Genomic DNA, 24,341 nt, shown 5'->3' with positions numbered 1-24,341 from the left:
AGGGCTGGTGGAAGAGGGATGGACAAGGGAAGCAGTGAAGCAGCACTTCAGATATCTACGTTGATGCAGTAGTCCACAGCCTGTGAGGGATAGTCACCATTTTAACTAGCCTTGCAGAGCTGCCATTGCTAGGTAAGGTGCTAGGGAATCCCTCAGAACTGGCATAGGTGTATTTCCAGATTAGGCAGACATTTACTCTACCCTATGCATCTCTTCTGTTTACAGAATGTCAATACGATGAACAAGCAGATATTTCAAACAATGAGTCACTGCTGGAGAGATATGCAGTTATCAGGAAAGTCCATCTGGTAGCCGTTTGGTGTGAAACATCCTTTATGGGATAGCTTTTGTTCTTGAACAACATTTCATTATGTATTTCTGAACTTGACTTAACTGCTTCCCACTGTTGATACAGTGCAGGAAATATTCATGATATACAGTCCCATTTGAAAACTGCATGCAGAATTGCAGGTATTTTCAACATATTTATTTGTCTCTGCAGATGGAGCTCAGCAAAAATTTTAGCCTCTGCATTACACCATCACATCCTCAAATTCTTCCAGTTCAAGAAACTAAAAATATAAACTGCGAAAGTCACAAAGTAGGATTTAGAAAGTTAATGCTCATATAAATATTATGGGTATAAATCCTTCGTGCGCATTCAAAGGTGACTTCCTTCTCCTGTCATCTGCCTAGAAGACATACTACTATTTCTTCTTTCAGAAGAAACTTTGAAAGATCAGCAAAAACTCAGATAATCATTCTTAGGTAAGTCTGAAAAAGAAATAAATATATCTACAGGCAATGACAGAACCACAAAGTTAAAATCTACTAAAGCTGGTATAACTGGGGCACGATAGCAGTGAGTGGATCATGAAGAATTATGCTTTATAATATTCTCACACTCACTTTAAGTATGGGGAAAAGCGGATTTTTTAATAGTAAATTCTCTCGAACCTGGGAATGCTATAGTCTTGGAAAGCTAAAGTAGATTTGCCTGCATCACATAAAAACTCTTATATTAATCCTCAGCCAAAACCTAAGCTTTTCTATGGATAGCTAATGTAGGTTTCGCATAGCTTTTCGTGTAATCAAATATAGTAAATGGTTCATCAAGAAATCTGAAGTTAGTTGTTGTGCTGGACTGTTTTATGAGGATGTAAGCTGTCCTGTCAGATTCATAAAATACCAAATTTAATTTGTATAGTACTGCTACTTCTAAGGTATCTTCTTTTAGATATGGTATGTACTTGAATGGGGGTATATTTATATGCATATATATTTAAGGATCAATTTTTAAAGGCAAAGCATTGATTTGAATTTAGGACAAGTCACATGCCTTCTGCCTTAGTAACTCCATCTACAAAATTGAGGTGTTACTACTTGGGCGTTTTGGTGTCTAAGCAGATAATATCTTCGCATAAGTTTGGACATGTAAGGAGCCATATAGGTCTAAAGTGAGTGACCATTAGGATGCTCCCCAGCACCATGAAGAGCTATAATGAGACTTGGAGCCAGTGGGGACTCCGACTGCTGCCTGTGAAAAAGAACAAAGGGCAGTTCATCTCTTGACCAATGTTTTTCTCATCTTCCATCTTACAGTGAAGAACAGCCTACAGTACCAGTATGTGACCTCTTCCACTGCTTCACCTCCCTTAGGTATACTAAAGTACACCACACTCTGACATTGTGATTCTTCCTAGCTTAATCACCTCTGTGGCGTAATAAGTTAGCTTAATTGTATTTTTCTCAGATGATTGGCTCTCCAACAGTTCTTAGAACAATTTCCAACGTTGGTTCCTTCACTGTTTCATAGAACCATAGAATTGCTCAGGTTGGAAAAGACCCTCAAGATCATCAAGTCCAACCACAACCTAACCATACTACCCTAACTCTAAGAACCCTTTGCTAAATCATGTCCCTGAGCACCACATTCAAATGGTTTTTAAACACACTCAGGAATGGTGACTCAACCACCTCCCTGGGGAGCCTATTCCAGTGCTTAACAACCCTTTCTCTAAAGAAGTGTTTCCTGATATCCTAAACTTACCCTAGTGCAACTTGAGGCCAAAAGGTTTCTTCATGAAGATGTGTAGATCAAATGATCTATCATAGAGATTGGCTCTGTGTTCTCTCATGTCTTCTATGGTGTTCCTGGAGTGCAGTTCCCAAAGCTATATACCTTTTCATTGGTTAGGTTTTGCCAGTACAGCTAGAAACAATCATTTTCTTCTCAAATGTTATGGGCAATAATCTTGTAAATGCATGAGAGAAGACTTTTTTCTTTCAGAACCAGTGTTATATTACTGACTCATTAATGGTTACTGATTTTTTCTGTAGGGCTTCTTGTATAGCCAGCCACTGCCCATTTTTTTATTGGGTGTTTCATCTCTCCTTTCCAAATTCATGCACATGCCAACACTATAGGCAGCTTTCAGGCTCATAAGACAGAGCAGAATGCAACCTGATGATGCATAAAGACGAATGAGCTTTTTTTTTGTTTCCATGTCTCAAAGAGTCCTTTTATAAAAAAAAACAATTAGGGGGAAATAAAAGCAAAGGTACTTATACTCGTAATTTTAAGGAAAAAATACCTGATATCTATAGAGCAGTAACTGATATTTTGTTTCTCAACCTCTTAGTTGTCTGTTTTTCGAAGATCACAGGTGCACTTTGGGAATACTATTTTTTGAAAAGATGTTAGTTTCATGGTTGCAGTAATATTTCAGAAAGCTTCAGATATTTTCATAGATTTAGTAAATCTGAAAATCTGCTTTCTCAACATCATTTGCAGTGCAGTTACATTTTATTAATGCTTTGAGACAGGAGAACTATACTGCCATATTGAAAGTGAATTAAATGTAATGTGAGTAATAGGTCTTGTTTTTCTATAACTGTACTAGAAACGAGGCTTTTTCATTATTATTGCTCAGATATTACAAAGTACGTAATAATTTTTGTCTCCTCTGGATACTTGAACATTATGTTAGCTTGGGTGCTGTGGGCAGATATCAAATAAAAATTGTTACTGTTGGTGAATAATCCCGGGGAGCACATTAAGTGAATTGAACTTCGCATTTAGTAAATGTTTTTGCTCCCTCCTTTAAAAAAATAGAAGCCCTTTGTGGGCCTTGATGTGCTAAGCCCTGTGGATTTCAGGTAGGCTTCCTGATGATGGCTGTCCTCAGCAGCAAGAATAGGGTGCAAAGAGTAGGCTGCACAGAGTAGCCCACAAAGGAGAAGCAGTGCAGTGCTGCTAGAGGAAATGTGTCCTTGTCCTGCTGATCAGGCCAGCTCTTGGCAGTAAAAATGACCATCTGATCACTACAAATTCTTCCGCTTGTCTTAATGGACCTCAACTAGCTGCTGGCTCAAGCCGCTGTTCTGACCTTATGGGGCATTGTTTGGGACATGCAATAAAACCAAATGTACTGGCCAAACCATATGCTCACTTTTTGTTTGTTTTCTTCTTGTTCTCTTGATGCAGGACTTGCATGAATAAGTGCTACGTTTGCTAATGAAAAGGCACAGCTTAATCGCAGTTGCATTCTTTTTTTCTCAAGTTGAAACATCTCACTTTTGGATCATTACGTTTCTTTATGCTTTCAGAAGAATAAATAAGAGCAGTATCTCAAAGCCCAAAGGTATGGTAAAGGTAGGATGACATCCAGTGTTATGATTGCCACATGAGCACTGCCCAAAGTGCTTTCCTTTCCTACTGCCTGTGTCATCCTAAGAGCTGAGCAGCTCATACCAACCTACCTGTGTTGAGAGTGACAGAACACTGGAACAGCCTGCCAGAGAAAAAGAAGAGGCTGTGGAGTCTCCTCTGGAAATACTCGATCTCACGTGGATGCTTTCTTGTGCAACTTACTTTCGCGAGTCCATTTCAGCAGGAGATTGGACCAGATGATCTTCAGAGCTCCTTTCCAACCCCTACAATTCTTTGATTCTGTGATTCCCCAACTACTGACCTGTAACCTCAAGCCTTGTATTCATCTAATGGTGATACTTGCTGCTGTAAAATCATCTTTGTTCACTCCTAGCTTTGTGAACACTGTGTTACTCTTGTAGTCTACCTCCTTAACTCCTTAATTTTACAACTTTCCTTCTTTCTCTCTTTTTTTTTTATCCTAGTGAGTTATGACATGTTGCACCATTTGCTTTGAAGCACCCTTCCTTACTGTACTAGAATGAAAATACAAAATTTTTATATGTTAAAGATAAACTTCTAATGTTCTGATTAAAACTCTGTGCATTACTGGAACTCAGCAGAGCTGCAGAAGAGTGCTAAGATTGAACCCTTTTTCAGTTAAACTGGCAGGATGAAACCTGAACACAATAATAATAATAGAAGCTTTTGAAGTACATGGGATGGCTTGTATTTTTCCTCCATCTTTTCACATTCATATTTTGGCTCGCTTGTCAGCTCCCTTTGGGACATGTACTTCATTTAAAGTGAGCATTATCCTGGACCATGCTTACTTTGGGATTTATTTGAAGGCAAACTGTGTTAAATTACGGCTCTGCATTATTAACAGGCCATATGGGCATCGGGCTTGAGAGAGAGAAGCTTAACCAGAACACAGGAAAACAATCTTCCAGATCCTTCCTTCCTTCCCCTAATACATAATCCTGAGTGCTGGAAAGAGATAAAATATTTGAATGCAGCAGCAGAGGACCGTAAGGGACAGAATATTGTTATACTTCTCTGGGAGAGCTCTGTGTGTAGTCATCACCTCTGCTGACTGACCAGTGTCTTTCCCAGCTCCATTTAAAGTAACCCAGGTTGGACATGCTGCCAGGAAACTTCTGTGGAGTGTAGGAGGCATTTTGTTTACTCCCATTGTATTATCTGCAATATTTTCAGCCCTATACTGCACAATCTGGGATGACAATACTGTTGTGGCAGCAGAGGTGGCTGCTTTTCTATGGATTAATTTAAAAGCTTTTAAAATACATCTCTTTCTTTGCAATGTTTTTCTTGCCCCTGAAATGTTCCTCCCAGTTTAATCACAGAGCATGGGATATTAGAGATTTCACAGTGGATATAATGTGATGCCTTCTGCAAGAACTAATTCCTCAAATTTAATTATTATTCTTTCTTTGAGAAACAATTTAAAATCATGGCAAGGTAAAGTTTAAGAAATATTCTTGTATTTATTTCAGAATATTTGCTTAGATTACAGGATATTACAAAGCAGCACATTTTTGGTGCCAGCATGTTAAACAAAAGCCAGGCTGCTGAGATGATGGATGCTTATGGACCAGCAGCACTCACTCAGGTGCCAAATGAATGCTGACAAGAGTAGTCTTTTCAGACAGTAAGGGGATTATTTCTCTATTTTAGTTTATTTAGCTAGTTCAGGTCAATGCCTGGTTCACAATGTGGTAACCAGTTGGTATTATAAAAAGCAGAAATGCTTGCTTTCTTCTCTTTAAGTAATGAGTAGAGGCTGGGTCTTATCATCTAAGAGCTGCTGGCCTGAAAATACTCAGAATAATGATATTCAAATCCTCTCCCTATGCACTTAAAGAACTGATGCATTCCTTCTGATTTACCCAAAGTTGGATATAAAAAAACATAGCTGTTAACACAGAATCATGGAATCATAGAATGGTTTGGGTTGGAAGGGACTTTAGACATCATCTCATTCCAACCCATCTGCCATGGGCAAGGACACCTCCCACTAGACCAGGTTGCTCAACATCTACATGCGTGAACACAGCCTTCATAAGAACTTTCCTTAACTAATGTAAGTAATCAGACAATTAAAAAAAAGAATAAACCACTCTGAGCACACTGAGAAGGTCGTGGAATATAGATGTATACATAGCAACAAAGACATAATGTTTTGCCAAATGGGAATGTCAAATTCAAATAGAAATATCAAATATCAACATTGGTATAAAACTGTGTTTGCAGGTTACGGCATCTCTTCCCAGTTATTTTATATTTTATTCTCTCTTTCGTATGAAATCAGCTCTTTGGAAGTGCCTAGGCCAACATAAACTGTGAAGCAGATCAGGGAGTCGTTCTGTGGTTGCAGAATTATGCAGCTGTAAAACAGCACGTGTGAGGTTGGGGAGAACTTTGCTTTTGATATTTGGTGAAATGGCTAGAAATTCCACTGCCTTGGGATGTGGATTCACATCCAGAAGACTAAAAAATCCTATCTTCTTACACACTTTTTAATATGCTGAGAGAATCCACAAGTATGTAGTTAAGGGTGATTCATTTAATCGATTTCTTATTGAGGTCCTTTTTACAAGGTCCCTCACCATCAGCTGCTGTAGCAGCAAGCAGCCTTGGGGAAAGAGGAAGGTCTTTGCATGGATAATTAAAAGGAAACACGAGGCAAAAATGAATGGTGTGCTTTCACAGTGGTAGAAGGTCATGAGTGGAGTCCTGCAGGAATCCGTGTGTGGAGCTCATGCTGTACAACATGTTCATAATGATCTGAAAATGGAAAAAATGCACTGACCATACTCACTGATCACACTAAGTTATTCAGGGCAAATGCAAGGCTGACTGTGAGAACTACAGAAGGACATTATGAGAATAAATGATGGGATGATGAAGTGGTCAGTGAAATTCATTGTCAGGAAACATGAAATTGCACACATGGGAAAAACAATACAAATTTAACGTAACAAATTTCACATACAAAATGATGTCTTTGAAGGTGATTGCTGCCTCGCAGGAATGAGCTCTTAGGTTTCTAATAATTTGTTGCATGAAAACACTATCACAGTGCTTGTTATTGATCACACAAGCAGACTGAAAATTAGGAGCTGTTAGGAAAAGCATAAAGATCAAAAGAGAATGCAGTGTGCAGGCATCATGCTGTGCCTGTGTCCTAAATATGCATTTATGTCTGGTCCTCTCAGTTCAGAGAGGATGCAGATGACATAGAAAATATACCAAGGAGGACAACAAGAATAAGTGGGTGGACGGAATGCTTCTGTTCAAGCAATGATTCTCCAGGTTGAGAAAGGAATGACAACAAAGGTATATGAGAGAAGTGTGTTACATCACTAGTGACAAGGAGAGAGCGAACAGGGAATGGCTGCTTGCTGGCTCTTCCAACAAAGGACTAGGACAGGTCAAATGAGACAGCCACAGCCATCCATGTAGCTCGTTGCTGGAGGCAGACCTTTACACAGGGCACAGTACACATGTGGAAATCTTGAGCTACGCAGTATAGCTGGTTACTTTGGCTCACAGTGTTATTGGACAAATTACTGGGAGCAAAATCCATTGTGAGCAATTAAATACAAAAATACTAGAAAGACTCTTAGCTGAATATTAGTCAAGAGTGACTTGGAATTTTATGAGGAAGAACGTTACTTGGTACACCATTACGCAGTTGATATCTGCCCCTGGCTACTTTGGAAATAGGAGTTGCCTAGGTGAACCTGTGGTCTGGTGGATTATGCTTGTATTTATGTATGCAGAAGAATGTAGTGTAGCTGAAGAGCACCTTTTCAGGACAGACAAACGTGTCCCCAGTGAGCTGTTTTCCTATCTCCTCCTCCTCCTATAGGAATCCCAGTATGAAATTGCAGTGAAAATCAGTGTTAAACTTTAAAGTTCACAGCCAACTGCTTTTGTGTGCGGAGCAGCTGGTGATACTAAAAGAAAATCAAATCTGCTCACAATGAAAGCGATTAGATATTAAAAGCACTTGGGGAGAAATTCAGCTAAATATTTGGATGAATGTGCAAGTTCCACTGCTGCCCACGTATCAGCTGTGAGCAGAGAATTCAATCAGCATCAGCAACCATGTGTGGGTGGGCCTTAAGTGGCAAAGTGGTTCCCTTGTGGCTCGGGAGTGTCTCCCAATTTTTCCTTTCCATGCTATCACCCGGTGTCACATATCTTTGGCTGGCAGTGAGCACAATCCTCAGCTGTATTCCCCTGTCCTCTTTCCACTTCGGTGCTTTCCCTCAGCTGACTGATACTTCTTCATTAATTCTCCCTTTACTCATATATTAAAAAGTCTGATCCTTCCTCCTCAGCTATTAAATGTGATTTCGGTCTATACATCAGTCAATGATGGTATGATGGAGAAGGTAAGGAGTGTTCAAGCTGGGAGATAGGGTGCGGAAATCCCGCTGGCATTGGCTAGCATGAATTAAAACACCACTTGACACCTTGCTTAAGACACGCTTGAAGACCTTCTGCCTGGGCTCATTTCTCATTTTTTCTGCTGCCCTAGTTATAGGTGAGAACAATAGCACTACAAATCTACCTCAGATGACTGGTATTAGGATGAATGTTTCTGCAGGTGTGTGAAGATGATATGTAGCTGATCAATACTAAGAGACAGATGGAGTGAGTCCAAGATCTCAGAGTAAGACTTGCATTGTTTGGAACATTTTAGAGTGCCACTCTTCCTTTACCTTTCTGTGGGACTCTTATTTTTGCTGCTTCCTTTGTCTTTCTGCTCTTCCCCTGAAGATTTAATTCACTCCTCCCTTTCCCTCAAGCATTTCTACCCCTCAATATCCTGTCTTTGCTCTAGGAACCCCAGCATTTCTAATTTTCCCCACCTGGTAAACCTATAGCATAAAGCATCCATGTTGGATGTGATCCCCCTCGTCACCATGGCCCCTGAGGATTGGGCATTTCTGAGTAACTACCATCCGTATGGAGGACTTGCAGACACACCACTGGAAGCGCAGGGAAAACGCACTTCTTTTAATTTTTGCTTCCTGGGTGGGTGGAATGAATAGCTTTTGATTTGGTAGCTCCACTCAGACTGGAGATACACATGGTGACTAACTCTTAGCCCACACTATGAATGGCTTCATTGTTCCCTTTATTGATATTTTAATACATGTGTTTTTCATACCACCATGCTGACTGTAGCTGACCATGGCCCCTTATATCCTTGGGATGATTAAATTGCACCCTGTATATCTGCTCCTTGGTTCCCTATTCATTACGAACTCACATTAGCTTCTAAAGCCATGCTTCCTTGGTAATTGCTATTTGGTATGAAAGAAACACCCATTTCCATTCTGTACTAATTATTATATTTAATCTGGATCTTTCCATAACACAGAGAGCCAATTGTCCATCTTTTATACAACTGAAGGTAATTCTTTCTGCCTCTGTGCCTTGGACTGCTGTTGTTCTTTTCCCCTCTTGCACTGTAAACTGAAGAATAGTACAATCTCACATCAGCCTTTCTTCTTTTAACCACAGCTTGGCAATAGCACATCGTTCAGTTGTGTCTGCTTACCCTCCAATGATGGCTGTCTACACAAAAGCAGAAAAATGTTAGAAATGGATTATACTTCCCCAGAGAGATGTCGAGTTTTTATTTCATCTCACCTCTCCATTGTAGCTGCTTTGTAATGAATTTGTGCTCAGAGACATCTTGTCTGAAAAACTGCATTTAGAATTAGAGAGGGGAGCAACACATTACTTGTACCTTTTGTTTCACATTTCTGAGATATGTTAACAAGAAGAAATGGAATTATTTGTTTGGCAGATTTAGTACCTGAGACCACAGCAGGGTTTAACAATCTTTTTGACTTGCTTTGTTCTAGACAATGGGTGGTAATAAACCAATGAGCACAAACAGCATACTTTTCCTGGGTTTGTGTCATCTCCAGGTCACCGCTAAAACAATCATTAGGCCTGGAGCTGTTCTTAACTTATGAGTGCACACAGCTTTATTCCACCCCCACAACTGCTCCTAGCAAGACAACCTCTCCTGGCAGCCTCGTAGGCAGTGTTTCAAGCACAATGGTGTGTGTCGTATGGCCATGTGCATGCCCCCGTGCTGCTCTGCAGGGAGGTGTTTTCTCGTTCATAGTCTCCGTGCTTGTAGTCTAAAAGAAAATCTGCTGATGTGTGGAGTCCTGGTGTCCCCCCCATCCTGCTATGACTTTTGGTGGATGCTCATGGGTGGACACAATTTGACACATTCTGTTGGGCTTTTGTTAAAGTTCTTTGGAGAGTGAAATATCTCTTCAAAGATATCAATATCAAGATGGGGACAGAAACTCCTTTGCTGTCTCCAGTGCTGCTGGTCCCGCAGCTGTAGGATGAAGCTGGAGAAGAGACTATCCCACTTCTCCTTGTCCCCAAGGCCTGTGTAAGCCTCAGTCATCAAGGACTGGTTCAGGTTGGATATGACGAAGAATTTCTTCTCAGCAAGAGCAGTGATGCAGTGGCACAGGCTGCCCAGGGAGATGGTGCAGTCACCATCCCTGGAGGTGTTCAGAAGCCGTGTGGATGTGGCACTGAGGGATGTGGGCAGTGGGTGTGGTGGGGGTGGTCTGATGGTTGGACTAGATAAGCTTAGAGGTCTTTTCCAGCCTAATGATTCTATGATTCTATGACTGGCAGGAACAGGCAGGGAGGCTGCCTTCAAAGGGACTGCTCTTTCTTGCTGTTCCCTGATCTGGCTGCTGGCTTTTATGCAGAATAGGTGAGAAATGATGACAGAACAGAACTGACATGTAGTTGGCAGAGATATCTTTGAGAGCTCAAAATGCAAAGCACCAGAGACAGTCTGAAATAATGGGTAGTTTGTTCCTGGCACTAGTTCATCAAAATGGCTTTTATTAAAAAATTCACAGTACTGACCAGAACATCAGCAATTATGTACCTATTTTCCATTATGTTACACTAAAATTAAATCAATACAAATTCAAGGATTTTGCTGAAGCAAACCTTTTCACATAAGCTAGCATGATGCAGTGCCATAGTCATGCACCAGCCTTCCGTGAGAGTCTTTGATAAAAACTGTGGAGTACATAGATGGAGACTAACCTAAAAATCTTTTACTCAGAGATCACTTAGGGAGGTTATACCACTGGGCTGAAATCCTGGGACTCTGCTGTTCTTACCTTAGCTTTCTAAGTGATTCATTCCGATCTTTGGGTGAGCTAAAAAAGTTGTTATGAAGTCAAGGCTATTTAAAAGACAAAGCATAACAAATGATCATTACAAAAATGGGTGTAGTAAGTACACAGAGTTATATGGTGATGATGGCAATAAGAGATGCTCATTGCCATGCCACTTGAGTTTTGGGCACTGTGGGTGCAAGTTCCAAGTGCAGCCCTTTTAGGGCACAGAAAGGCATTTCTCCTTCACTTCCTGAAACCCTGTGCAGAACAAACTAGGAGGTAGGTGATGCTCTCCAATGCAGTAGAAGGAAGATAAGTAGTGCATTGAGAAACAAGAAGCACTGCCAGTACTATTATAATCTGAAGACAGCTGGACTCCCTGCAGAGCATTTCCCCAAGGAACCAAACCAGGAGAAGCCAAAACAAGTAAACAAACAGCATGACTCTTCTGGGACAGACTTACAGATTCTTCATTCTTCCTAGGAAAGGATAGCTTCCAGAAAGCTTTCCAAAAGTAACAGCCGTTTCACTCATGGATTCAAGAAGCACTTGGGAATGACAGAGAAAAAAGCAACCAGGACTGCAGAAGATGATTCAGAGCAACTTGAGGCCATTTTAGAAAGGAAAGATGAGCAAAAGGAACAATTCCTGAATGTAGGCTGTCCTGCACGGACTGACTTCAGGAAGAGCACTGCCATGTGGTTGATTCTTTTCTCTGCCAGACAGTGGGGCAAGATGTCATCATATTCATAGGAAATCAGTATTGCACTCCTGCCGTGAACCAGTAAGCAGCCATCTTTTAAACACAAACTGGTAAAAATAACTGTGCTATTAAATCTAAAGAAGAGATGTTAAGTCCTACAAGCCATATTTGACAAGATGAAAATCCGCTTATTAAAGCAGACTATCCATGCAGCTTCTCTATTTTTGAGACTTTCATATTCATTTTTCATTCAAGAAAGGAAAACAAAGATAAGCATTATTCACATTTGCCAACATACTACTTATTTTTGGAAAAGCAACCAGAAGTCTTAAGAATGGGGTACACCATGTCACCTTGACTGTTCCCAGTGCTTACTTCCACGTTAGCGGTGTCTGTGTCTCTCCAGGAACACAGGGCTTCAGCAGTTCAAAGAGACTCTGGAAAAAACTGCAGTAGTTTTCATTGCATTTAAAGGAAAAAAAAAAAGAAAGAAAGATATTATCACCTTAACTTGGGAATTCACCATTTCATTCTGGTGCAGGAAACAATGAGATATCCCTTGGCTGTTTTTGACTCCTTTAAAACCTGGATGAAAAACTGCACAGCAAACTCAGCAGGGCTCAATCTGTGGAGCTTTCAGCTAATTAAACCCCGTGGTCTGCATTGGTTGGAAGCAAACATTCTGTGTGGGTTTGTTTGGGTGTTCAACAAGAAGAAAATTAATAAATATCCAGGCTGAGTTCATTATAGCAGATTTTGTTCTTCTTTTCTCTCAGCTATGCCTGACCCTAGTGTCTCCATTTGTTCTATGAATATAGAAAAGTTCTGCATAGTGTGAGGGTGCCTAAGTGGAAAGAGATTTGTATTATAATTATGAAGCCAGTAAACCAAGTTCTTGGAAACATAAGCCTGAGGACTCATCACTCCTTGTAAATATTTTGCACAGCTTTTGCTGATAACCCTGCACAATAATTGTCATATCTACACAAATAGAAATGTGATTACAACACTAGGGCACAACCCCCAATTTTTACTCACTAAAGCCAATGGCAGTAACGCCTGTCAGTAGTTCAGACAGAACTCGAGATCCTTTCACATCCTGTTCTGAAATCTGTCCTTGCATTATTTCTGTTGTTACCTGCAGCAGCCAAGTTAATCATACCACTGACTTCCCCCCTATGTGCTCCGTGGTTCCACCTTTGTGGCAGTGGAGATAAATTCTGGGTTCAGTGTTTTTTGAATGTTAAGGTCCTAATAAGGTCAGAGTACATATGCATTTGATTAAGAAAACTTTTGTTTTTTAATGTTTATATTTATTTATCCCACTCCCTGCTCTGAAATATGTGAGGAAAATAAATGCTGATTTTGCATGCAGGCTGTATTGGCAATGGTCATACTGCAGGGAGGGCAAACTATGAGGGCCAGGTTTTGCTCTCAAAGGCACAAAGTTGAATTACTATCAGGTTCAAACTTCAGCTCCGGAAAGGTGCTCCTTGTCTACCAGAAGAAGCTCAAGTGGCAATAGAAAATATGAAGTCTTGATTATCTTATGAGGAATTCATGATTGAATGCACATTCTATGGTATTTTGGGAGAATGAGAATTAATATTCATAGGCAATCTTAAATGAGAATTTGTAACCAGAAAAAAAAAAGTATGTTTGAGTTCTGTAATGATAATGTTCTTTCACAGCTGCTTTTGTGAGTGGGGAATAATTTTGCAGCACTATAGCTGATGTTGCCTTTCTGGTTTGTGGTAAAATTGTAAAGTAAATGTTTCCTCCAAAGAACTGCAGAGCTGTTTATGGGAGCTGGAGGCGCACTACTGAGACATGAGGTTGAAGTTCTGATGTGTTGCAATATTGCGGATTGGTGTAATTTCAGTGCACTGCCTTCAGCATGCTTTCATCCTATAGAAGATACCATTATAAAAGAAAGATCATGAAAATAAATGATGTGGCTTATCTTTAAGTTCTAGGAAAATGTATTCATGCAAAGATGGCCATATCTTTTTTCCACTTTTATCATTAGATCCTATGTGCTTATTTACCCACAGATATAGTCATACTTTTTCTACTCTAATGGGAAATTTCTGCTGAAAGAAAATCCTTAAATGTGAAAAAGCCAGAGGCTGGTACAAAATAAACAGAAGAAGATTAAGATCAAATACAAACCCATGGTGTAAGAAGATAAGAGACAACGTAGTTTCAGAATGAAATATTTAGATAAGGATTATTTGGGATGCTGAAGAGGATGGAAGAGAGGAGATTAGCTAAAATGGTGTGCTTGTTCTCACACTGAATTCTTCCCTATATTTCTCATTCCCCCTCATCTGTCTATATCACACTGTGTTTTCAGTCTCCTTATCTTTATACATGGCGCCTACCACTTAGTGAGGATAGTGCTGCGGGAAGTACCATTACAAAGAATTCTGACTGGCTTGTTTTTTAACAAGAAGAATGTCTTAACAGAACACTTCTTTCCTATAGTGGGCTAACTCTGGATTAAAAGCTTGTATATCAAGCATTTATTGTAGAAATCCAAACCAAGGACATGAGATGTTGCCATCCATGCAACTTGAAACAGGCAGGTTTTGGGTACTTTTTAAGCTATTACATATTTGGTCTTTAATTTTTGAAGGGAAGCCAAGACTATTCATTCTATGAAAGGTTTTATGGTCAAAAGGTACCTAACTCTTTCTTATCTGTTTGAAAAATGTAATGTCTGGAGTGGCACTTTTAAATAATTTGTATGAAATTTGTTAGTCAGTGTTGCCAGAAGAAGTAACCTTATCATTTTTGTAATATTTGAGATGTAACATTTCAAGGCATAGGAGATGTTATTTGTAATATACTGAGCTGATGATCCAATTTAAAAGCTAACAGTAATTTTTATAGCTGCAGTAAAACACCCTGCAATAGCCCAGTAAGAGAACTGATACTAGATTTATCTTTATTAAATGTTTGTATGTGTATATATATGTATATATAATATACATTATGAATGGGCACACTTAGTAGAGATTGTGGAGCCAATCATCTAGAACAGATTCAAAAATTTGACTCAGAAGTCTTGTTTAACCAGACGTAAGTACATAGTGTAGTTCAATGGTCATAGAAGTATTTACTTATGTTCTAAGCTGGACTTCCCCAAAGCTGCTTTGTCTTGGGTGGCCTTAAGCTGGTGAAGCAGCTCACTGCAGCAGCACTTTGCTTTACCTGGCCCCTAACTCCTGTGAAAAGAACAAGGACTAGAAAATAAGACATGTTAAGAGTAGCTGAAGGAACTGGCGTTCGTTCAGTCTGGAGAAGAGGAAGCTTGTGGGGAGACCTCATCACTCTCCATAGCCACCTGAAAGGAGATTGTAGTGAGGTGGGGGTTGGTCTTGTTTCTCAGGTGGCAAGTGATAGGATATGAAGAAAAGGCCTCATGTTGCACGAGAGGAGATTTAGATTGGGTCTTAGGAATAATTTTTTCATGGAGAGGTTGGTCAAGCATTGGAAGAGCTGCCCAGGGAAGTGGTCAAGCCACCAACCCTGAAGGTATTCAAGAGAGATGTGATTGTGGCACTCAGGGATATGGTTTATTTTAGTGTTAAGTGGACTTGATGATCTTAAAGGTCTTTTCCAACCTAAACGATTCCATGATTCTAGTTTGCAAGTCCTATCAGCTCAGCCAAGCTAGTATGGCCTTCAGCTGATCAAGGACACCTGTCTGCTGTGCACCCAGACAAAGGGTAGTGGGGAAACCCACAGCCCAATACTGTTGTTGCTGCCTGGCCGTGCAGGAAAAAGTGCTGGATATTTTGTCTGGAAGACAGATCTTGTCAGATCTATGTTGGCCACCAGCAAATGGTGGAATGTTCACATCCCTCTTGTTGACAAAATGATGCCAAGTCTCAGAGCTGGAAGGAGCTGCTGAGAGAGCAGGAGCAGGCAGCTCACTCCCCAGGGCTTTTCTTTCAGCTCTGCCCTTCATCTCACCCTTGCCCTTGCTTGGCAGAGGCTGCTCAGTGCTGTCCTTCCATGCTCCAGCTAACCTCCTCTCTCTTGGTAGGGGAAGCTCACGCCACAGCAGGATGCCAGGAACAGCTGTAAGTGACTGCAGGAGCCCGTCCGGGCTCTTTCAGAGCAAAGTCAAAAGGTTGCTTTAATTCACTGCTGCAGACATGCTTTTGAGCCTCCTATCTTTGGGATCATAAGGAAACACTACTCTCTTTTAGATAAAAGTAAAGACTTAGCTCTTTTAAATATTGACTTCTCCAAATGGAGAACATGTAACCCTGAATTGTTCTGAATCTGCTGGGATTCTTGCAACAAACAGGGGAAACATTCCAAATCTGGAGATATTTCAGCATGACTCCTAAGATTTTTTTTTCTCCCTTTTATCCCCAAATCCAAAGCAATGAAAACAAGAAAACAAACAAACAAAAAATCAAATTCCACCAATACTTTTGTTCAGAGAGGCAGGAATCAAGTGATACCTCTGAGCCTGCCCTGAATAGTTCAGCTTCCTTGGTGCTTGCACTTGAGTGTCTTATTCAGGATGAGCCTGCCTATTGTGCAGTGCATGTCCTAGCAGATAACACTGCATATTACTGGCTGACTTGCTGCAAGCCTTTTGGCCTATTAGTGTTCCTAGGAGATGCTGGCTGTTGCCTACAGATGTGCAGTCCTGCTCTTCATGTGCACCTCATGTCCAGGTCCTTCAAGAAGGAACTCAGCAGTAACTGACTCATCTAGAGTCAACACTGACATTTTGAACCTAGGTTTGCAGGAATTGCGAAGAGTACCAGGGCCCTGCTGCCTACCCTGTGCACATGCTTGAAAGTCTGCTTCACCAATATGTTCATAGAGCAGGCAGTGAGTAAGCAAGTTTGATATCCTAATGGTTTCTAAATTGCTGATGAATTAACGGAAAGGAAAAATGAGCTGGAAATGCTGACAGTGCAGGTAGGTATTTCAGGAAAGCACAGAAGAAAAGAGTTTTTTCCATCCTAGAATGGATGATATCCATAATGTAACAGAATATTGAAGTTCTGAGGCATGAACCACATATATTTTCTGATCACTGGAGAGCTGTAACCGCATTAGTGTCTTCTTGTCACTGAACAAAGATAACCATACTGTACTTAACAACCTACAGCTGATGAGTATCACCAGGATTAATCAGTAAGCATTACACGCTTACAAGCTGATGAGGGCTGTTAACAAGTGTTAGGTATTGCCATGCTTCATTGCTGTGCGCATAACACTAGAGCCATGAACTGGGAGAAGCTCAGACACTGCAGAGATGAGAATGGTACAAAAAAGCTAGACAGGGTGCTATCATTTGAATATTGCTGGTCTATGTATTCAAGGGATTTTTTTTTTCCCACAAAGTGCATTTTTCTGTTTTGATTAGCTGTAGGATCCCCATCTCTGGAGGCATTCAATTGGATGGGGCCCTGGGCAGCCTCAGCTGACGGGGGGCAGTCCTGGCCATGGCAGTGGGCTGGGACTGGGAGGTCCTGTCCAACCCAAACTGTTCCGTGATCCTAGGACATTTATTAATATATTCTTCTTCTTCAATTCTTCTATTGAAATTATGCTGGTTTGGGGTGTATTAAGCCCTTCACTCTCTATGCCAGCATGAATACCTGTACATCACTTCTCTGAGGCTGAAGCAGCTCAGTGAGCATCTGCAAAGCTGTGAGTGAATGAATGCTCAGGGGCTGCAGTGTCTTGAGGTGGCTGAAACCAAGCACAGGTTATGTTTGTGACTTCTTCACAGTTCTGTGAAGGGGCATGGGGCATGGCATAGGTAAATGCTGAATTTTCTCCTTATAACCTAGGAGATGCATACACATACATGAGGCTCAGTATTATGTAATTGGTCTGTAGTTTCAGGCCCAATTCCATTGCTTTCTCATCCAGATCTGCTACCTAAGGCTGTGGCACTGTGTCATTGCTTTCCTTTTCCTATAACGGATGTAACCAAGAGATAACAGCTTGTACAGTCTGCATTTCTAAAGGACAAAAAGTGTGTGCATGTGTGAAGGGAAGGAAAACAGTATACTTATACAATATACAATATAGAATATACAATATACAATATACACAGTATATTTTCTAACCTCTATGAAAAAGGACTTTTAGTAAAAAGTAATATACATTATACATTTTTAAGTTTTCCTTTGAAAATTTTTTGTTTTTCATAGGAATTTTCATATTATTTTCAATTAAATAATAATTTTCAGTATGCAGAAGCAGTTTTTTTTTTTTTTTCTTTTGGATTGGTGATATGGAGAAACTTGTGGGTTTTTATTTAGCAAATTATTTTTTAACTTAGTTTCATTGATTAGATTTCTAAAATATTTCATTTGGAAATTTCATCTGATAATGAATAACATCAACAGAAAGGAACATTTGCTGCAGCATATGTTGCTGTTAAAAGCCAAACTCTGTTTGGACTGAAAAATACTGTCCTTGAAAGAATTGCACCCAGCTTTTCTTGCTTTCCATTTGTGTGTCCCAATCTCACACTTCAGCAGAACAGGTCATAGAGCCAAACAGAGAAATGCTTGGGACAATTGAACATTTTCCCAATGAGAATATGTTTATATGAGGATGTACTATGTCATAGCACAGGTAATGTTTCAGGATGATTTCTGTATCATTGAAAAATGTTTTTGTTCAGTACTTTCATGAAAGTAATAGTGCAACGTGCCAGCTGAAGATGTGCCAGCTGATGGTTTACACTGCAATAGCTTTTAGATCTAGGAGAAGGTGGTCATCTAAAAGGAACAGTTGGGAGGGCTGCAAACAAATATAAAATCCATCGCCAAATCTACAGATGCATTTTGCATTGCTAAGATGCTGTTAATAGATTTTGCACTAAGAAGAAATGAAGAAAAATTTGAGCACAGGCTCTCACCTTGGTAAGTGGAGAATGGCCGTATCAGGGAATGGGGGAGATGGGAAGTAGTCAGCGTGCATACGTGGGATGTAGGGGCTAGAGTTGTGTACTGAAGCTGAGTGACAGTTTGGATTTGTATCAGAAAGAGAAAGGATTTTGGACAGGTAAAGATGAGAACCCAAGGAGATGCATTCGCCAGAAGCCAGGGCTTTAGAGCAGTCGCAATTTCCCACCTTGGTTCAAATGAGAAAACAAGCAACCCAGCGTACTTCAGTCTTTCCAGTTTGCTGTCTTTTCCTTGTCTTCTTTGTCCTAGTTTTAGGATGTTCTGCTAGTCCAAAACTGTATCTTGCGTCTTTCCTTTATGTTTTTATGCCATTTGTTGAGCAAACAGCTTTGTTTTGGAAATGATGAACACTGTCTGGCTAAAACATTCTTTAAACAACTTCTCACACTTTTGCTCATATATTGTGAATAATACTGAACTGTCAAGAAAATTCTTTCTTTTTTTTTCCCTCCACTCATCTGTTTCATCAAGAAGCTGTTCCATTTAGTCATGTAGGTATTTCTTGGAATATTTGTAAAGATTTATAGTGCAGCACCCCAAGTAATTTAATAGGATATTGATCTGTGAATAACATTGTAGCTGGTATACCGTGCCTTGATCTTGATGTATTTTAGCATCACAGGTGTGCTGGTGCTGCTGCTCAGATCTCCTGTGGGCACCGGTAGGGTCCTGCACGGTGAAGCCTGGTCTGAGCAAATGTGGACTACCCCTGGCCCTTACAGATGGTCCTTACAGATGCATCTGCATGAAGCTGATGATAAAGGAGAACTGGCAATAAAGGAGAAAGTTTTAATCCAGAAACAAACTAGGATGTATATATGGCTTCCTGATCAAACTGGAAAAGAACTGGATAAGGGAGAACCATTTGGTGAATTAAGATTATTTGGTGGATAAAGAACTGCTCCCTTTCAACCTAAGCCATTATGTAACTGTATCTATGATTCTATAATTCTATGAAAAAACATTGAAATTCTTCTTTATGTATTATTTTGACACATCCTTCTGTTTTTAAAAGTGTTCAAGTTACATATGCCTTCTTTATGTGTCTTTTTCTGACTCTCTCCTGGCAATTATAAAGTTTACAAGCAGGAAGCTTTGACCCTTTTCAACTCTGAGAAGTGCCTTTGGGTGACTTGCTCCCACAAGTGAAGGGTATTCAGAGTACAAGTTTGTTCCCTTGGGTCAGTGCTCAAAACAACCCTCATTGCACTCTCCTAAATGTACTTAAGACTGGATTCCTCAGCTGTACTATCAACTGATTGTGTATGTATCCACATAATAAACAACAAATGGTTGTTAGCCTTCCTTTTTCATACGTGATGGATTCCCATCTGTAAAAGCAGTAGCTCCTTCCTTCCTGCCACTGCAAAGCAGGACCCTGGCCAGGGTAGGCGATGAGTGGAAAATGTTTGCCAACAGCAGGTGCCTGCATCATCTCACTCATCCCAGCTTCACAGTGATTTATGCAATGTGGCAGGTGAAAGCTTGCAGCTAGCACACCCCGCACAGCACTGGACTCCATGCTCTGCAATGCTATTGCAGGCTCGAGGGGCTTTCTTTGAAAAACAGCTTGCATATTTATGTTGATGGTCCTACCATCAAAAACACACTAGGGGCTATGTAGGGAGGGAAATGGCTTACTAATGCCAGTGCACTGCCATGCATCTGCAAAAGCAGGGTAAGGCCTGGATGTGAGACAGTGCTGCGGCAGGCAGGCCGATGCAAACACAGGCACAGCTGCTGGAGGGCACAGAGGTGCCAGCAGTGCTGGGCAGGCCTCAAAAATATGTGGGAATGCTCCAAAAGCCTGCCAGCTGCTGGCTTCTGTCATACCACGTGTATTGTGTTACAGGGACTGCTGTGCAAAGACTAAAACTGTGGTGCTCTGTTTGGTCTGCTGGAGGATAATTATTGTGTTACTATTTCATTTGTTCTTTTTCCAGAAGTCACACCAGGCTGCAATGATCTCTTTTTGCTCACCCACTATAACTCATTAAAAGTAAAGTCAGGCACCTTATTTCAAAGGCAAAAACAGGTTAAAAGATATAGTGATCTTATTACACTAAAAACACGATTAATGAGATTGAAAACAATCCTTACCTCCACTGCACATTTCCTCTGCAAAACTCTCAATATAGATTTTATGTAGACAAGTAAAACTGAAGTTTATTTCTTGTTTCCACCTGTGAAATCCTGCTGCAGTCACTGAGGCACCTGGGGTATAACAGAAGACAGGTACTGGCCACTCGTTTTTATCTTTAATGCAATATCATGTCACGCTTGTGAAAGTCTTATGATTCAGAACAGGCAGCCCTGCACAGCAAGAATGTCAGGAATGCTAAAAATAAAAGCCCAGGGAGCTTTTAGAAAAGAAAATTGAACAGTAATGTGGTGATGTTCCAGGTGGATGGGAGCAGAAATGCCACAAATGATAGGTTTTGACTGGAGACGTGAAACTTTTAATCAAGTCCTCTTATGTTACATTTAATTTCAAGGAAGGGCTGGCGTGTAAATTGTAGGCCAATTGCAGGAGGTGTTAGGGAATGCGAGTAAGGTAATCACCTGAACGGGATAAGCTGAGATGTAAAATTTCCTTCAAACACATCAATCATTAAACTTTTTCTTAACACAATGAAGAATTGTATTCAACTCAGGCCTTAATATTTGTGATCATTTCTCTTTCTGTGTGGAAGAAAAGCTCTGTCACACAAAATACCTTCTGTTCCTACTCACTTCACAGCAGAAAGGTGATGGGTTTCAAAGAGTGAAGGAAGAAGTTACCTTTCTAATACGATCCTTTCCCTGGAACGGAGGATCTGAGCATCAGTTGTGACAATCTGCAGACAGAAATGTCTTGTAGTCTCCTCAGAAACAGCCTGTCCTTTGCAGAATGATTCTCTAAAGTCTACATACAATCTTTACCTGGTCCATTTCTCAGGACACCACATGGTTAGTTTTCCATCTTTTCCTCTAACCTAGCATAATCTGCTATTTTTTCTTACGAAGATCATAGAATAGAATCATAGAATCATAGAATCATTAAGGTTAGAAAGACCTCTAAGATCACCCAGTCCAACCATCAGCCCACCCCCACCACGCCCACTGCCCACGTCCCTCAGTGCCACATCCACACGGCTCCTGAACACCTCCAGGGACGGTGACTGCACCACCTCCCTGGGCAGCCTGTGCCACTGCCTCACCGCTCTTGCTCCTGCTCAGAAAAAATTCTTCCTAACATCCAACCTGAACCTCCCTGGTGCAACTTGAGGCCATTCCCTCTTGTCCTATTGATTCAACAGCATAAATAGATCAGCTCTTTTTTCAGATACCTTGATCTCCAAGAGGCTTCAACTGCCTCCAAAGGTGTGTGGAGGAAAATAATGTAAGGAGTTGTTTTCTCTGATGCTTTTTAGCCACTGGATATCTTCTGAAATCCTATTTTTCAGGATCCTGTATGTCCAAATCCTGTCTGTCTCAGCTCTAATTTAGGCAATTATTCTGCATTAACACTTGACAAAACAAACAGAAGTTAAAAGCAGGGAAATGGAAATTTCTGCACCGCATGTTAATCCAAGGGGAACATTATCACATTGTCATGGATTTTATACATGGGATTTAAAGCGTAGGGAGCAAGAGAACCAAATGTGTAAAGTTATTTGGGATATTAGGCAAAAACATTTCACAGAAGAATTATCTGCAGTGCTGTTACATTACTAGCCAAGGATTATTGCTTTTGGCATTTCTGTCACTGTGCCATTTGCTATCTAGACAATGGTCCCTTGTTAGCAGCAAGAGATGGCACAGAAGAAACAGCTACTTGAATTGAAAAGAAGTGGCTCTTCAGTGAAGCTGATTATGAACGCATGTGACTGTTTCTGCTTGCAGTAGATATGCTGAACTGGCTTTTCACGTTCTGCTGCATTAGATAAAAGATCTCGGAGAAAAATAAATGCAGGGTTACAGTATACCCGGGGCGAGCCATAGAGCAGTGCATATTCACTAACACAGTAATAATAGCCTTCCAAGAAAGTAAATGCTGAACAACTTGTCTGACATCAACACTTCTCTGTTTTCCATAGGAACATCAATAGTCAGGGTTCTTTTCAATGTGCTACTGATGCAGGGTGAGATTTTCTGAGGTGCTGAGCAACCACTTCTTCTCCGTCTTCCCACCTCCTCCTCAGCATCAGTGATTGCTGTTAGCACTTCATGATTCTGGAATTAAAAACCTGCTATTTTCTCAAGAAGAGGAAGGATATTGTTATTATGACTTAAAATGTATTTTCTTGGTGCGTTTTATTCCTAAAATCACCTTTAGTACCTGAAAGTGGGTCATGACAGGGACACAGGAGCTGTGCTGCTTCATGGGCAGCAGTGGATTGCCAGAAAGTCTGTGAGAAATGGTGCTAAGTGGTAGCTGAACTCATCATGGGGTTATCTCTTTCCTCCACCTCCTTTCCAAAGTGCAAAGAGTGTTCATAAGAAAAACCATGTAAGAAAGGTGAGAAATCCCTTCTTGTTCCCACACAAAGGAATTTATTGGCAAAGGTGCTACCAAATGTTGAAGAGAGAGAAATGAACTGTTCTGATTGTGACGTCCTGTTAGTTGCAGCTAACAGACAAACCAACTGAGTTCAATCCTGAAACGTTACCTACCTATTTTTCCACTCAATGTTGTAATTTCCTTAGGCTTTCATTATTCACCAAAACACAGGTTGGTGGGTGCCTGCAGCTGAGTTATTCACCCACTCCAAAGAGGAGAAAGGGAAGGAGGGCAGAGCTGGGAACATAGAGCAGGAAAGTACACAGGAGACATGGAACAGCTTGATCACAGTACAGGTGCTAATTTGTTAACGCAGAGAGAAAAGAGAAAAAGGAAGAGAAAAAGGAAAGAGAAAAGAGAGAGAAGAGGAGGAGGAGAGGAAGGGAAAGAAAAATGGAGAAAGAAAGGAAAATGGAAAGACCCAAAGAAAACAGTTAAATGATGTATGCATATTTGTTTTATAACAAAGTGGATTGGATCCTGTGGCCAGCAGTGAAGTATTGTTAACAGATATTTCTTTTATTTCCCTGTACTGAAATGTCATGTTTGAATACAAGCAAAACCAGTGAAATACTTGACTTGCCCGCCCTTCCTGTGCTATAATTGTAAACAAGCAGATTCAATCCATAATGCTCAGTAAGATTTCCTCTAATTTCCTTTTGGAAATGGTTTTAAGCAAGATAAGGCACTAAAATTTAATCCTAAGTGTGCAAATACTGAATCCCTGGCATGGGCACAATCTTGTCATGAATTTATATGGGAGATTTAATGGTTTTGTAAAGTAATCAATAACGTGGATAAATTATATTTGCTCAGCTAATTATATTCCATGTCCTGTAAATTAGAACCCCAGTAGTCTTTAAGAAGAATCAATGTTGCTGCTTGTCTCATATTTGTGTTTTCTTACTGCTATGTTATTAAAACATTTGTTTATTTGTTCTGCCACAGGCTGGTAGCATTTTCTTTGCTGTTTGAATGACAACCATGGGGATGCCAAGCCATGCAATGTTTTTTACATTGCTATATATTTAATATGCCAAATCCATTTCAGCAGTGTCAAAATATTATATATTTATAGCCTCCCGAAAATCCTTCTTGTTTCACCTTTGGGAGAACTGGATTTAACCACTTTTTTCCCCCAGGAAATCATTGGCACTTTCTGATGACTGAAACGGATCTTGGCTGCGTTCTCGTCCTCATGACTTTGAAGGGCATGGCATGAGTTGGACTTGATGACGCCCAGAGGCTCTTTTGAAACTGAATG

Source organism: Meleagris gallopavo, chromosome 1 (assembly GCF_905368555.1).
Source record: "Meleagris gallopavo chromosome 1, MGAL_WU_HG_1.1, whole genome shotgun sequence".
NCBI classification, from domain to species: Eukaryota; Metazoa; Chordata; class Aves; order Galliformes; family Phasianidae; genus Meleagris; species Meleagris gallopavo.
The sequence above is the reverse complement of the archived record's forward strand: the minus strand, read 5'-3'. Positions refer to the sequence as shown.